Raw genomic sequence first — 11,654 nt, 5'->3', positions numbered from 1 at the left:
ATAGTTCATAAAAGACAAGAATTCAGGTTACATAAGACATGCTATTCATTTATATTTTACAGCAATTAACCATTTATTGAGATTACAGTAGGAACACCAAAATAATAGCTGCTCAGTTTTAACCAAATAGCTCATAGGATTATACTTTGGAGCTTAAATTTTACTCAGTACAGAATAGCATTACTTTTTGCTGTAAGCAAGCTGTCAGCATCTTACTGTACACATTTCTTTGATTTTAAAGTGTCAACCCCTTAAAAAGAACAATGTTTATACAAGTTTTAATAAATGGTTATGGTAGAGACTGAATCAAATGTATATTTAGATATTTAAATAATGTTGTTAAACCTCAGCGTGCATACAGTCCGTTTGTGTTCGATTATGCCTGTTACTACTTGGTGTTTCTCCATCTTTGGCCAGCAGATGGAACTCATGTCTCTTTCTTGGTAAATGTTACCTCACAGATGAACGTGCTCTTATTTTCCTCTAGAAGATGGCAATCACATCTTACCTGGCTTTGAATTTTACAGGCTGCTAACCTTGATTCTATGATTATATCAACTGTGTCTTCTGCAGTTGAATGCGTACATAATTGTCTCCAAGGTAAAAAAAAAAAAATAAAACCCCCAAGACATCCCGAGCATCACAGCGTGAAATTCCCAGGGTGGGTCCAAATTTAGTCCTTCTCTCTGCAGGTAAACCCATCCCAGGAGACAAGGGCTTATCTTCCCTGCTGTTTTCCACCTGACCTGCTAAGATCCCTGCTTTGTCAACTGGAGGCCAAACAAGCTTCAACTGCTCACTCCCAACTGTTTCTCCCATAGGCTCGTCTCACATGGAGCAGAATACAAAAGGAACACATCTTAATATTTCTCAGGAGCCATTCACACAAGGGACCATCTGGCTTTTCCATTTAGTGAATCAATAGAGGTGCTTCTGTTTCTAAAACATCGGATATGTATCGGATTCAGTACCACATACGAAAGTGACCCAGATCGGATGTGAAAATATCGGATTTGTGCTGTTCACACTGTCATACCATGATCGTATATGGGTCGCATAGGGTCAAAAAAATCGGATTTGATGCGCTTTCGCCTGCAGTGTGAACGTAGCCTTAGTGTTAGGCCTAATGTAATAGGCTAGTGATTCTTTTCTGATTGCTGGCACAATTGCTCTAAAGTCATGAAGCTAGTTTGATTGCAAGTGATGGTTTTAAGATTTGTATACGATTCATTTGTTTCTCACCTCTCCTCCTGACTGCAGCTAGCCTCCGCGCAGATTAAACGTATGAACTGAAAAACCAGTCCAGGTGTTTTTGGATCTCTTTCAGGGAGAAATTCCAGGAAGGGAACATTCCAAGTGTGGTATGAAGTAGGGGAAATGTTGTTTGATATTGATGGATGTGTTGATTGCAAAAAGTTAAAGAGCACAGACATTGCTGAATATATTTATGCTGCTGCTGACTATATAGTTAAAAGTTGCAGCAGCTCTTGAAGACTCTTGTGTGTCTGATGATGATTTTAGCAGATCGCAGTGACTTTATTGCCGGGAGCCCTAGCTAAAGAGGGTTTAGCCCAGGTGTTTATTTATTAGTTTGATTTAGTTTAGGATTATACACTTTAAGTTGGACATATACATTATTTTTCCTTCTTTCTCGAGAAATTATCTTTTTGTTCTGGTTTTTCTTTAATTGGGCCAGCCAATCTGTTCTGTAAATATGGCACACTAATCCACTGTTGTAAAAAGAAAGACTGGACTGTTGATCTGTTGAACAGTTTATTTCTGCCTCCACCGCTACGCTCATGGAAGCATCATCGTTGGTACCCAGCTGAGGTTTTTGCATGCACAGAGCATGGAGACCCCAATTATAAAATGTATAATCGGGTAAACCCTGAGTGTTCCTGTCCTGGGAATTAATTAACTTTCACACAGAAATGCACAAATGCACCACCACACATATGCGTACTGTACATGAAAACATAAACATAATGCTTAAGGGATTTCAGTGATATGGAAAAAGCCAGATATAGAGGCTCCCGCACACATATATGCACACATCACGTGTTGTTATTACGGGTTTGGGTGTGAACAGTGTGAACAAGCTGTTTAACTTTGTGAAGAAAACTTGGCTGTCTGAAGCTTATTTACAGTAAATGGATTATATTCAGTACAATGACTGATGTTAATGTACTCTGCAGAGTTTGAAAAGTAATATTGCATGAACAAGACTGAACAACCCTTTCTAAGAGGTAAGAAAAGCAGAGAAAACATGTGGAGCTGACCCAAACCAAAATCAGATCAAAATACAAAACATGTTTTCTCAAAAATTTCAAGGCCAATTTCTTTTTTACTCTTGAGCATTTCATTGCATCACACCAAATTCAGCATATAGATTTATGTACTTGGAAGTGCAGATTTTGGAAGCGAGTACTAGCCCATCCCACAATATTGTTGGTGCCTTTAGGAAACTGATTTAGTTATTCACACTGACAAAACTTAATCAAAAATAGGAGTGATGGTTGTTTGCTAAAAATGGGTAATTTAAGCTAGTTGCCAGGTGGCTGCCAGGCAATGTCATGACATTATATTATATCATGCCTACTTCAACTCCTGTGGATATAATTAAAAGTTACTGTAAAAAATTAAAATAGCACACTTTTATGAGGTATCACAGGTGCACAATGCTAAAAATGGGTCATTTTAGTGTGTTGCTAGTTGGCTGCTTGGCAATGTCATGGTCTCATGATATCTGCTATAGATACAAACGCTCAGGGGCCTAAGATGTACCTGTGTGGCAAGTTGGTTGCTTGTCTCCTGACAGACACACAGACAGAGATTTTATGCATTGTAAGATAAAATATATGTTTTATATATGTTCAAAGTTCTTGATGATAATACTCAAACTTTAACTGCTCATGAAGCATTATTGTTCTTTTTTTAGGCATTACACTGTGTCTTTAGCTTTTATATGAATTAATTTGAGACCTTGTTGGCTGCAGTTTCTCATAATGAACAGGAGCAAGGACTAAAAAGCAGGACTCAGATCATCTATTGCAAAACACCAAAGCGCCCAGGGCTCAGCAAAGGCAGGAATAACATACTAATGTAAATCAGGTCCTACTGCAGCTGGTCAGGGATTTCTGCAGGAGAGGAAAACATGGATTGATTAAGGTTCAGACGAGTATGACCAATTGCTCTTGATAGTTTGATATTAGTTAGATAGTTTCCATTCAGTTCTTACTTGGTTCTCTTTTGCAGTTGAAGGAGGGTGAGTATGCAGATGGCCAAGGGAGTCCTAAAAAAAGATGAAGCAGCAGCCTGACAGGTGTGCAAAAAAGGTTACCGGCTTGAGTGAAGCGGGTAAGTGTACCAGTGAAAGGAGCTTGTGATCCTTAGGTAAAGAGAAACAGAGGAGCTTTTTTCAGCTGTTGTTCAGCTTTCAACAGGAGAAATGCATAAAAGCAGGATTACTGACCAAACACACACAAGGAAACAGTGTTTACAACGGCAAGCCTGATGCCCACCGTGAGGCGACATAGCAAGAAATGACAGTACCAGCCAGTTCTTAAATACTGCAAGACTTAATTTCCAGGGTTACCAACATGTACGATGGCTGAAGCCCAGGAACACAAATTTTGCCAAAAAGGAGGGTGTCCAGGAAAACCTGGCCCAGTGCTCCACCTGAGAGTACAAGGACAGAAGGAAAGAAGAGGGAAAGAAAAACGAAAAAAACTCCAAACGAGAGGAGTGGGACCATAACACATTCATGTTTGTGTTTACCAGCATAATGCATGGATGTTTGTCTAAACATAAAGCCTAAAGATTGGGTAATAATCAAAGACAGTATAAAAGATGTATCTACCTTTCAGGTCTGAAAAGTGAAGCCAGTGCTTTAAAATATGCTCCTCTATTTACACACACTAGATGCAACTTTGCATGACCCCCGCCCCCCCAACTAACAAATACCTTATCTAGATTGCTCCAGTTTGAAGCAAATACTACTGAAATTTGCAGGGCACACAGTCCTGGACGTTGCTTTTAGGAATCAGGTCACACCAGGCAGTCCATCTATCAGTGCTACCTCTGGCACACAGCAGACATCCACCTTTGACTTTAGAATGTGTCTCGAATAAGAATCATGTAGCATGTGTTGCATGGGACCATCACATTAGATTTAAACATTAAGCATGATGGACAGGGTTGGCAAATGTTACATTGGTAAAGTGAAATGACAGGTTACAGCAGAGTACTCAAGCAAATGGTTTGATTAAGTAGCTTACAGTGCAGTTTCAAATTACATTTCAACCCTTGAGAGGAAGGCAGAAGGTGCCCTGTGTATGTGTGCATTTGTGTTGCTCATGGTTGGATTTAGTGGCACTTGACTGCAAAATTAATGCCATGGTTCCTTTAAGTTGTACACAAACAAGAAAGGCTAGCGTTCAAAGCCTTTCTGGGGATTTTGAGGTCTCCACAGTGTTCAAAGCGTAAATAAACACCACTGGCTCTGTAGCCTGGTGATACAGACCTCCACTGTCCAGAAGCCAGGCCACAAAGAACTGTTGAAAAAAATAAACAAAAGGCCACCACATCAATCTTCATCTTACATGCTCCCAAAAGGAAGTCCATCCATCCTTTTCTCAACCCTTTGTTTTGATCACCCTCTCCCTTTCTCTCCTTTTAGCAGCCTGATACACATCTTAGGTGTTTAGAGTCCTGCTCAGTCAATTATCTGGAGATCTGGTCCAGTAACAATACAAAGTGTGTGCAGTATGCTGTGTGACTAGGACAGATAGTTCAATAGTTCAATTAGTGTTTACATTTCAAACCCACCTTGAGTTATTTGATTTTACTTACACTATTTATAACTTTACGTAATACACAGAAAAGCCGCTTTAATTATGTTGCAGATCTGCATCATAAATCGCTCACAACAACAATCACCATGAAAAATGTGATTAAAGTACAATCAGTATTCATCATAAATAATGAATACAAATAACAATTCATCACTTTCATAATGTGATGGTGGGCACTGATTGTAGTTATGCGCTGTGAACCATGCACCATCAATTACAGTTTTAATTGTCTAAATGCTTGCACTGCTTTGAATCATTTCAGCACTGTACGGTATGGCGTGTATTTAAGTCGATATTGTGTGTGTTCATTTCATTTCAAGAAGAAGGGCAAGGTGACGGACAAGTTCCGGTTCTCAATTTCAGGAACCATTATTCCATCCATAACGGAACAACCAGTTAAGAGCTTGGGGAAACTCTTTGACTCCAGCCTGAAAGACTACTGCTATTCAGAAGGCAAATGAGGAGCTGGGAGTGTGGCTCATTAAGGTGGATAAGTCTGGCCTGCCTGGAAGATTTAAAGCCTGGATCTACCAGCATTCCATCCTGCCCCGAATCCTGTGGCCCTTGCTTGTCTATACAGTTCCAATAACTACTGTGGAATCCCTTGAAAGAAAGATCAGTGGCTTTCTTCGTAAGTGGCTGGGACTTCCCCGCAGTCTCACCAGCGCTGCCTTGTATGGGGCAAGCAACAGCGTGCAGCTACCCTTCAGTGGTCTCACAGAAGAGTTCAAGGTGGCTCGCACACGAGAAGCCCTACAGTACAGAGATTCTAAAGACTGCAAGGTGGCATCAGCAGGTATTGAGGTAAGGACAGGAAGAAAGTGGAAGGCTGAGAAGGCAGTTGAGGTGGCGGAGTCACGCCTAAGGCAGAAAACACTGATGGGGGTCTTAGCAACAGGGGGAGCAGGCTTGGGGTACTTCCCAAAGGCCCAGGTCAGCAGGGCACAGGGAAAGGAGAGACACCAGCTACTCCAGAAAGAGGTCCGAGCAGGTGTGGAGGAGGAGCGAGTAAGTAGAGCTGTAGGCCTCAAGCGGCAGGGAGCATGGACAAGGTGGGAGAGCACCTTGCAGCGCAAGGTCACCTGGGCAAACATCATGCAGGCAGACTTCCACCGGATCCGATTCGGCAGTATACGACACTCTGCTAAGCCCAGCAAACCTCCATCTGTGGGGAAAGAGCGAGACACCTGCCTGTCCCCTGTGCTCTGGAAGAGGGACCCTAGAACACCTCCTTAGCAGCTGCCCAAGGGCCCTGGCCGATGGTCGGTATCGTTGGCGGCACGACCAGGTGCTCAGAGTAGTTGCTGAAAAGATTGCCTCAGCAATCAGCACCAGCAAGCATCATCAGGCTCTGAGGAAGGCAATCTCTTTTATTAAGGCTGGAGAGAAAGCCCAGGTGCGCCCACATTTGACAACTGGCCTCCTCAACACAGCCTTTGATTGGCAGCTACAGGCTGACCTGGGTAAACAACTAAAGTTCCCTCAGAACATTGCAAAAACATCACTCCGGCCAGACATGATAATTATTTCTGAGGCCTCAAAACAGCTGATCATGCTGGAACTCACAGTGCCCTGGGAAGAGCGGATTGAGGAGGCCAATGAAAGGAAACGAGGAAAGTACCAGGAACTAGTGCAGGAGTGCAGGGGAGGGGGCTGGAAGACTTTCTATGAATCCATAGAAGTGGGTTGTAGGGGCTTTGCAGGACGATCACTCTGCAAAGTCCTAGGCCGGCTGGGCGTGGCTGGGGCAGCCAAGAAGAGGGCCATCCAGGCTGTGAGTGAAGCGGCAGAGAAAGCCACAAGGTGGCTGTGGATCAAGAGGGCTGATCCGTGGGTAGCTACTGGTACGCAAGTCGGGGCCTGATCACCCCCGGCTGGGTCGCCTGGGCGAGGGTGTATGATGTTGTGAGACCCGAAACACCTGATGACCCTAGGATACATCACTGAAGATGCGTACCAGTGCATCCAGGAGATGTGTCTTTATAGTTCACAGTGTGTCAATGAGATTATTAGGCTGGAGAAGGAAAATCCGACAATGTTATCTCAAAAAGGAATATTTACTTAAAACCAGTACCAATAGCCCAGTCGCCATCCATGTTTCTCATACAGGCAGCAAGGGGCCTGATTTCTTCAATTAATTTTCTTTATTAACAATAGCAAACAGAAAGAAAATAATATAACTAGTAATAATCTATACCAAGTGTAAAACTTCTGGGCTGAAAGATGTGACAGCTGCCTCTAATTGTCGGCCATTTTTTGAGTTTTCTTAGGATTGATACCTTAACTAAGGAGGTTATGGTTTTGGTAGCGTTTGCATGCTTAAACATGTTGCTTGGTTAGTGATAGCTCTAAAAGGTTTGAATGAATTCAGATAAAACTTTGTAGGGGTGTAGAGTGGGGTCATGTTAACAATGAGTTCAAATTTGGTTTACATCCACCACGGTCTTCAAGGTCAACTTAACAATTTATTAGTCGAAAATTGACCTCTGGCTTCTCCTTCAAGGTCAAAGAATTGATCTGAAAGTCAAAGTGATAAAAATCCAATACACAGCTTTTTAAACCCAAGTTTCTCACTGCCATTGTTTGAATTGACAACTTACGGCTACATGGGGAATGATATATGGGGTAAATACTGCCCAGAGTGAACTACCTTGGCAGACGTTTGCACTCTCTGCATCTTTTTTTCTTTATACAGCCAGAAGAGTCGATGGCTGTAGATCATTAGAAACAATACAGGTGTAAGGCACCTCTTTTCAGACCAAGACGCTAATATACAGTCTAAATCTATATCCCATTGTCTGTTTTCACTATACATAAAAGTTTGAGCCTTCAACCTTTGCATTCACTTTAGCATTTATGCATAATTACTTTGATTTTACTTTCAGTTGTCTCATGAACTCACTTTCCTTTGGTATGTCTTTGTCATATGGACCATTCAAGCCTGTGTATACCCCATAATTTAATAGCTTGTTTAACCAGCTTCAGCACTTTGGAGGAATCTTGGCCTGCTCTTCTTTGCAATTGTACCTCAGTTCATTGAGATTTATTCATGCACAGCTCTCTTCAGGTCCCACCACAGAATTTTAATCAAGTTCGACTGGGCCATTGCAACACCTTGATTCTTTTCTTTTCACTGGGCCACATTAACAAACAGTGTGTAAATCGTGCATCTCTGTTCTCCTTGCCCTCCCCCTTTTTAACTTTTTTTTACTTGAGCCAGTCAGTGAGTATCTCAGAAGAAACACTATTATTAAAATTTATATTATTTCAGCCACAGCCTTTTTTTTCTTTTTAAACTGTTCCCTCCAGTGGAAACATTTTGGAAAGCTCAGTTGGAAGGTCCAGTTTTAGTCAGATTTTTTCCCTACTTTCTTCCTTTAGTGTTGATTGCACATGTCTGTTGGTTTACAATGATTCTGATTCATATGCATGGTGATACAGTACGAACAAAATAAATTGGTGTGCATGTTTTGTGAATCTGATGACTTTGTGTACCCACTTGTTTGCTCAGAAATCAGTGAGTAAATGCCATTGTCCTTTTGACCTAACTTCAAGGTTTTTTTACTTACACAAATTTTAATTGCATTAAGAGATGGTTACAGTCAGGGTTGGGGAGTAACGGAATACATGTACCGCCGTTACGTATTTAAAATACAAAATATGAGTAACTGTATTCCGTTACAGTTACCGTTTAAAAAGGTGGTATTTAGAATACAGTTACTTTGTTGAAATAAATGGATTACACGGTGGTATTTTCCTGTTTCATATTGTGGCGGGTCAGGACTGTTTGGGTTTTGTTTGACAGCTATGTTCTGTTGTTCCAGGCGGCAGCGTTACGGTTGCCATGGTGACGCGCTCTCTCTGCGACTGTGTGTTTCCTGGGTGAGAGAGCGCTTTTTTGTTGTTGTTGTTGTTGTGCTAAGCTAATAGGCCTAAAGAATGTAGCCTTATGCAGGGCTGGACTGGGACAAAAAATCGGCCTGGGCATTTTGACTAGAGACCGGCCCACCAAAAATGTGACGTCATTCAGGGGTAAAACCGCAAAGGATTCTGGGAACTTGTGGCAAGAGGTAGTAGCGCATGCAGGCTTTCAACTGAACTCAGTTACACAGCGATAAAAAGAAACACAAAAAATGGCAAGAAGCTGTTGTATTACTAACTGCAATAGCCGGTGTTGTGCCAAAAAGTGATTGTCTGCCAAAAAGTGATTTCCGGTATTTGCCAAAAACTGATTGCTCGTATTTAAATTGCTATAAGTAACTTGTTGGGCTATAATATGTGAAACATATGTCAAATGCATCCCTCATGGATGACATAAAGTCATCTCTCTAGGTAGCTCCCCAGCTGGGTCTAGACTGGGTCTAGAGAGTATTTTAAATTCAGGGAATTTAAAATAGAAAGTAGCTCGTCCACAGAAGGACTGGTAGCTCCCCTTACGATAAGGGTTCAGATCGCGCGAACAGGTGTGAATGTGAATGTGTGTGTTTAGTTAGTTTGTTTGTTTGCGTGTTTTAATCAATTTTAAATCATGCTTTTTATTTGTTTTTGTTTCTAATGTCTCTGTAAAGCACTTTGAATCACCTTGTTGTTGAATTGTGCTATACAAATAAATTTGCCTTGCCTTGCCTCTCCATCTCTCTCTCCTGCTCTTTTATTTCTCTCTCTTGCTCCATCTCTCTCTGCTGCTCTTCTGTCTCCTCTGTCACAGACTTCTCCACTTTTGATGATAAATCAGCCTGGTGCAACATGTAAGTATTGGCACAATTTGTTAAGATTTTGAGGAGTTTGAGAAACTAAACTTAAGCATAAAATAAAATTTACAATCAGTAACTTCATAGCACCCGCCCAGCAGTATATAAACTCCATCATGCTAGCTAGTACGCAGTACCAGTTATTCTAAGCGACTGTAAAAAGTCAGCACAACGAAAACAAACTACAACTAAACTTGGTTTATATCTGACACAGATAGACAGCAGGTCATAACTTCTTACCTGAAGCTTAGTTCCTCTGCCACTATGACCGGCGGCCGCCTATGGTCTCTCCCCCTCTTGCCTCCCCTTTCCCTTATCCACCTGCTGGCCTCCACCACTTGCTGATGTTGCTAAATCTGTGGAAGCTATTCCATAGCTTCCGCCAAACAATTCAGTTATTTTTACACATTTGGCAGCGTCTGCCTGAAGGGCTTGTTTCTTTTTGGCCCTAATTTTTTCTGCACCTCCTTTCCTTTTTTTGTTCTCCATTCTCTTTAGTTCGTCTATAAGATTGCTAAACAAGGGGGAGGGTACATCCGACCTCCTCGGCTGTAATTCATCCAGGCCAGAGTCGATCATGACCAATTGGCCAATCCAACACCTTTCATTATTTATACCCTTTCAAAAAAAAAAATTTTAAAAATCGATCGGCCCATAAAAACAAAAAATCGCCAGCGGCCCACCGGGCAAATGCCCGGTATGCCCGATGGCCAGTCCAGCTATGGCCTTATGGCAGTGTAGTCCGTGCTGCAGGGAGAATGGACTGCCATACCCGTTATGTGTCTGTGAGCGCGAGGAGGGAGAAAAATGTGAGTGGAAAAGTACGAGCTGTCACCGAGCAGAAACAATAATAACCACTGCAGCCAAGAAGAGTGCCTGACGAGCCCAGTTGTAAGTAAGCTATTAAGACTCGACTGTACACTGTGTTCGTGTTTTCCTCCAAAAACAATAAGTTCCGTTGGAGCAGCCTTTCAACGCCTCTCTCTGTCTCTATTTTTCGGCTACGAGCCCGACACGGAACCCACGTATTAGCCAGAGGTCCCTTTACTACGGTTCGGAGCCGCGGACCTTCAGTAATAGTAATAAATCACACAGCAACAGAACATTCATGCAGTTGTAAAAAGCATGATAATATATTAAGTAATCCAAAGTATTCAGAATACGTTACTCTCATTGAGTAACGTAACGGAATACATTACGAAATACATTTTGGGGCATGTATTCTGTAATCTGTAGTGGAATACATTTTAAAAGTAACCTTCCCAACACTGGTTACAGTTGATCATAAATTAACAAAGTGCATTTGATTAGCTGCACTAGGCTGCTACGCTTCTAAATCCCACGGAAGCAATAAAGGTGTAGAGTCATCAGCCTATTACACTAAAACAGGACTAACACAAAACAGACAACCATTCACATTCATAAAGATATCTATGGCCAGTTTAAACTCACCAATTGACCCAACATTTACGTTTTTGGACTGTGGGAGAAAGATAACCAGGGAGAATATGTAAACTCCATGTAGAAAGGGAACAGCCAGCTTGTGGATTCAAGCCCAGTACCTTTTCGCTATGAAGCAAAAGTGCAAATCGCTGCACCGCTGTGCTGCCTGCTTTTTTATGAACTTTAAAGGTGGCAGTCACTACTTCATGGCAATAGAATACATTGCTCATCAAAGCTCATTTGAATTCAGCAGACATTGACTCAGGGTGGGTAAAACTGTAATTACAATCCATCTCTTACAATGTGGACTGTGAGACACCATGGCTGTAAAACACTGCAATAAAAACAGTCTGGAAGTACTTTGATGAGCTATGTTTTCACAAAGGAATAGATGAAATCTGGCTATACAAACAAAACTACTTAAGCTACCTTTTAGTACAGATGCAGTATTCATTTCTGTGCATATAATTTGATCAACCTTGTGGTGCCAAAAGCGTTGATTTACAGTTAGTCTTTCCTCACTATAGATGTGATCTGTAACAGATAAGCTAATTATTATGTTGGTCAAAATAATTAAGCTGAGAGCATTACAGCTCCACAACTTCAC

At 41.7% G+C, this 11,654-nt stretch overlaps 1 long non-coding RNA gene across 1 annotated transcript; it reads right to left on the bottom strand.

The window, feature by feature from the left end:
* Window positions 1–2,754: 2,754 nt before the first annotated feature.
* LOC309692917 lies at window positions 2,755–10,634 on the bottom strand. Its single transcript, XR_014272520.1, has 3 exons — window positions 9,845–10,634; window positions 3,239–3,388; window positions 2,755–3,137 (listed from the first exon to the last, which is right to left on the bottom strand). It is a non-coding gene; the product is annotated as an uncharacterized lncRNA (long non-coding RNA).
* Window positions 10,635–11,654: the final 1,020 nt, after the last annotated feature.

The sequence above is a fragment of the Aulonocara stuartgranti genome (genome assembly GCF_965226115.1).
Source record: "Aulonocara stuartgranti genome assembly, chromosome: 17".
Lineage (NCBI taxonomy): Eukaryota > Metazoa > Chordata > Actinopteri > Cichliformes > Cichlidae > Aulonocara > Aulonocara stuartgranti.
Note: the sequence above shows the minus strand (reverse complement) of the source record. Positions and strands in the feature narration are given on the sequence as shown.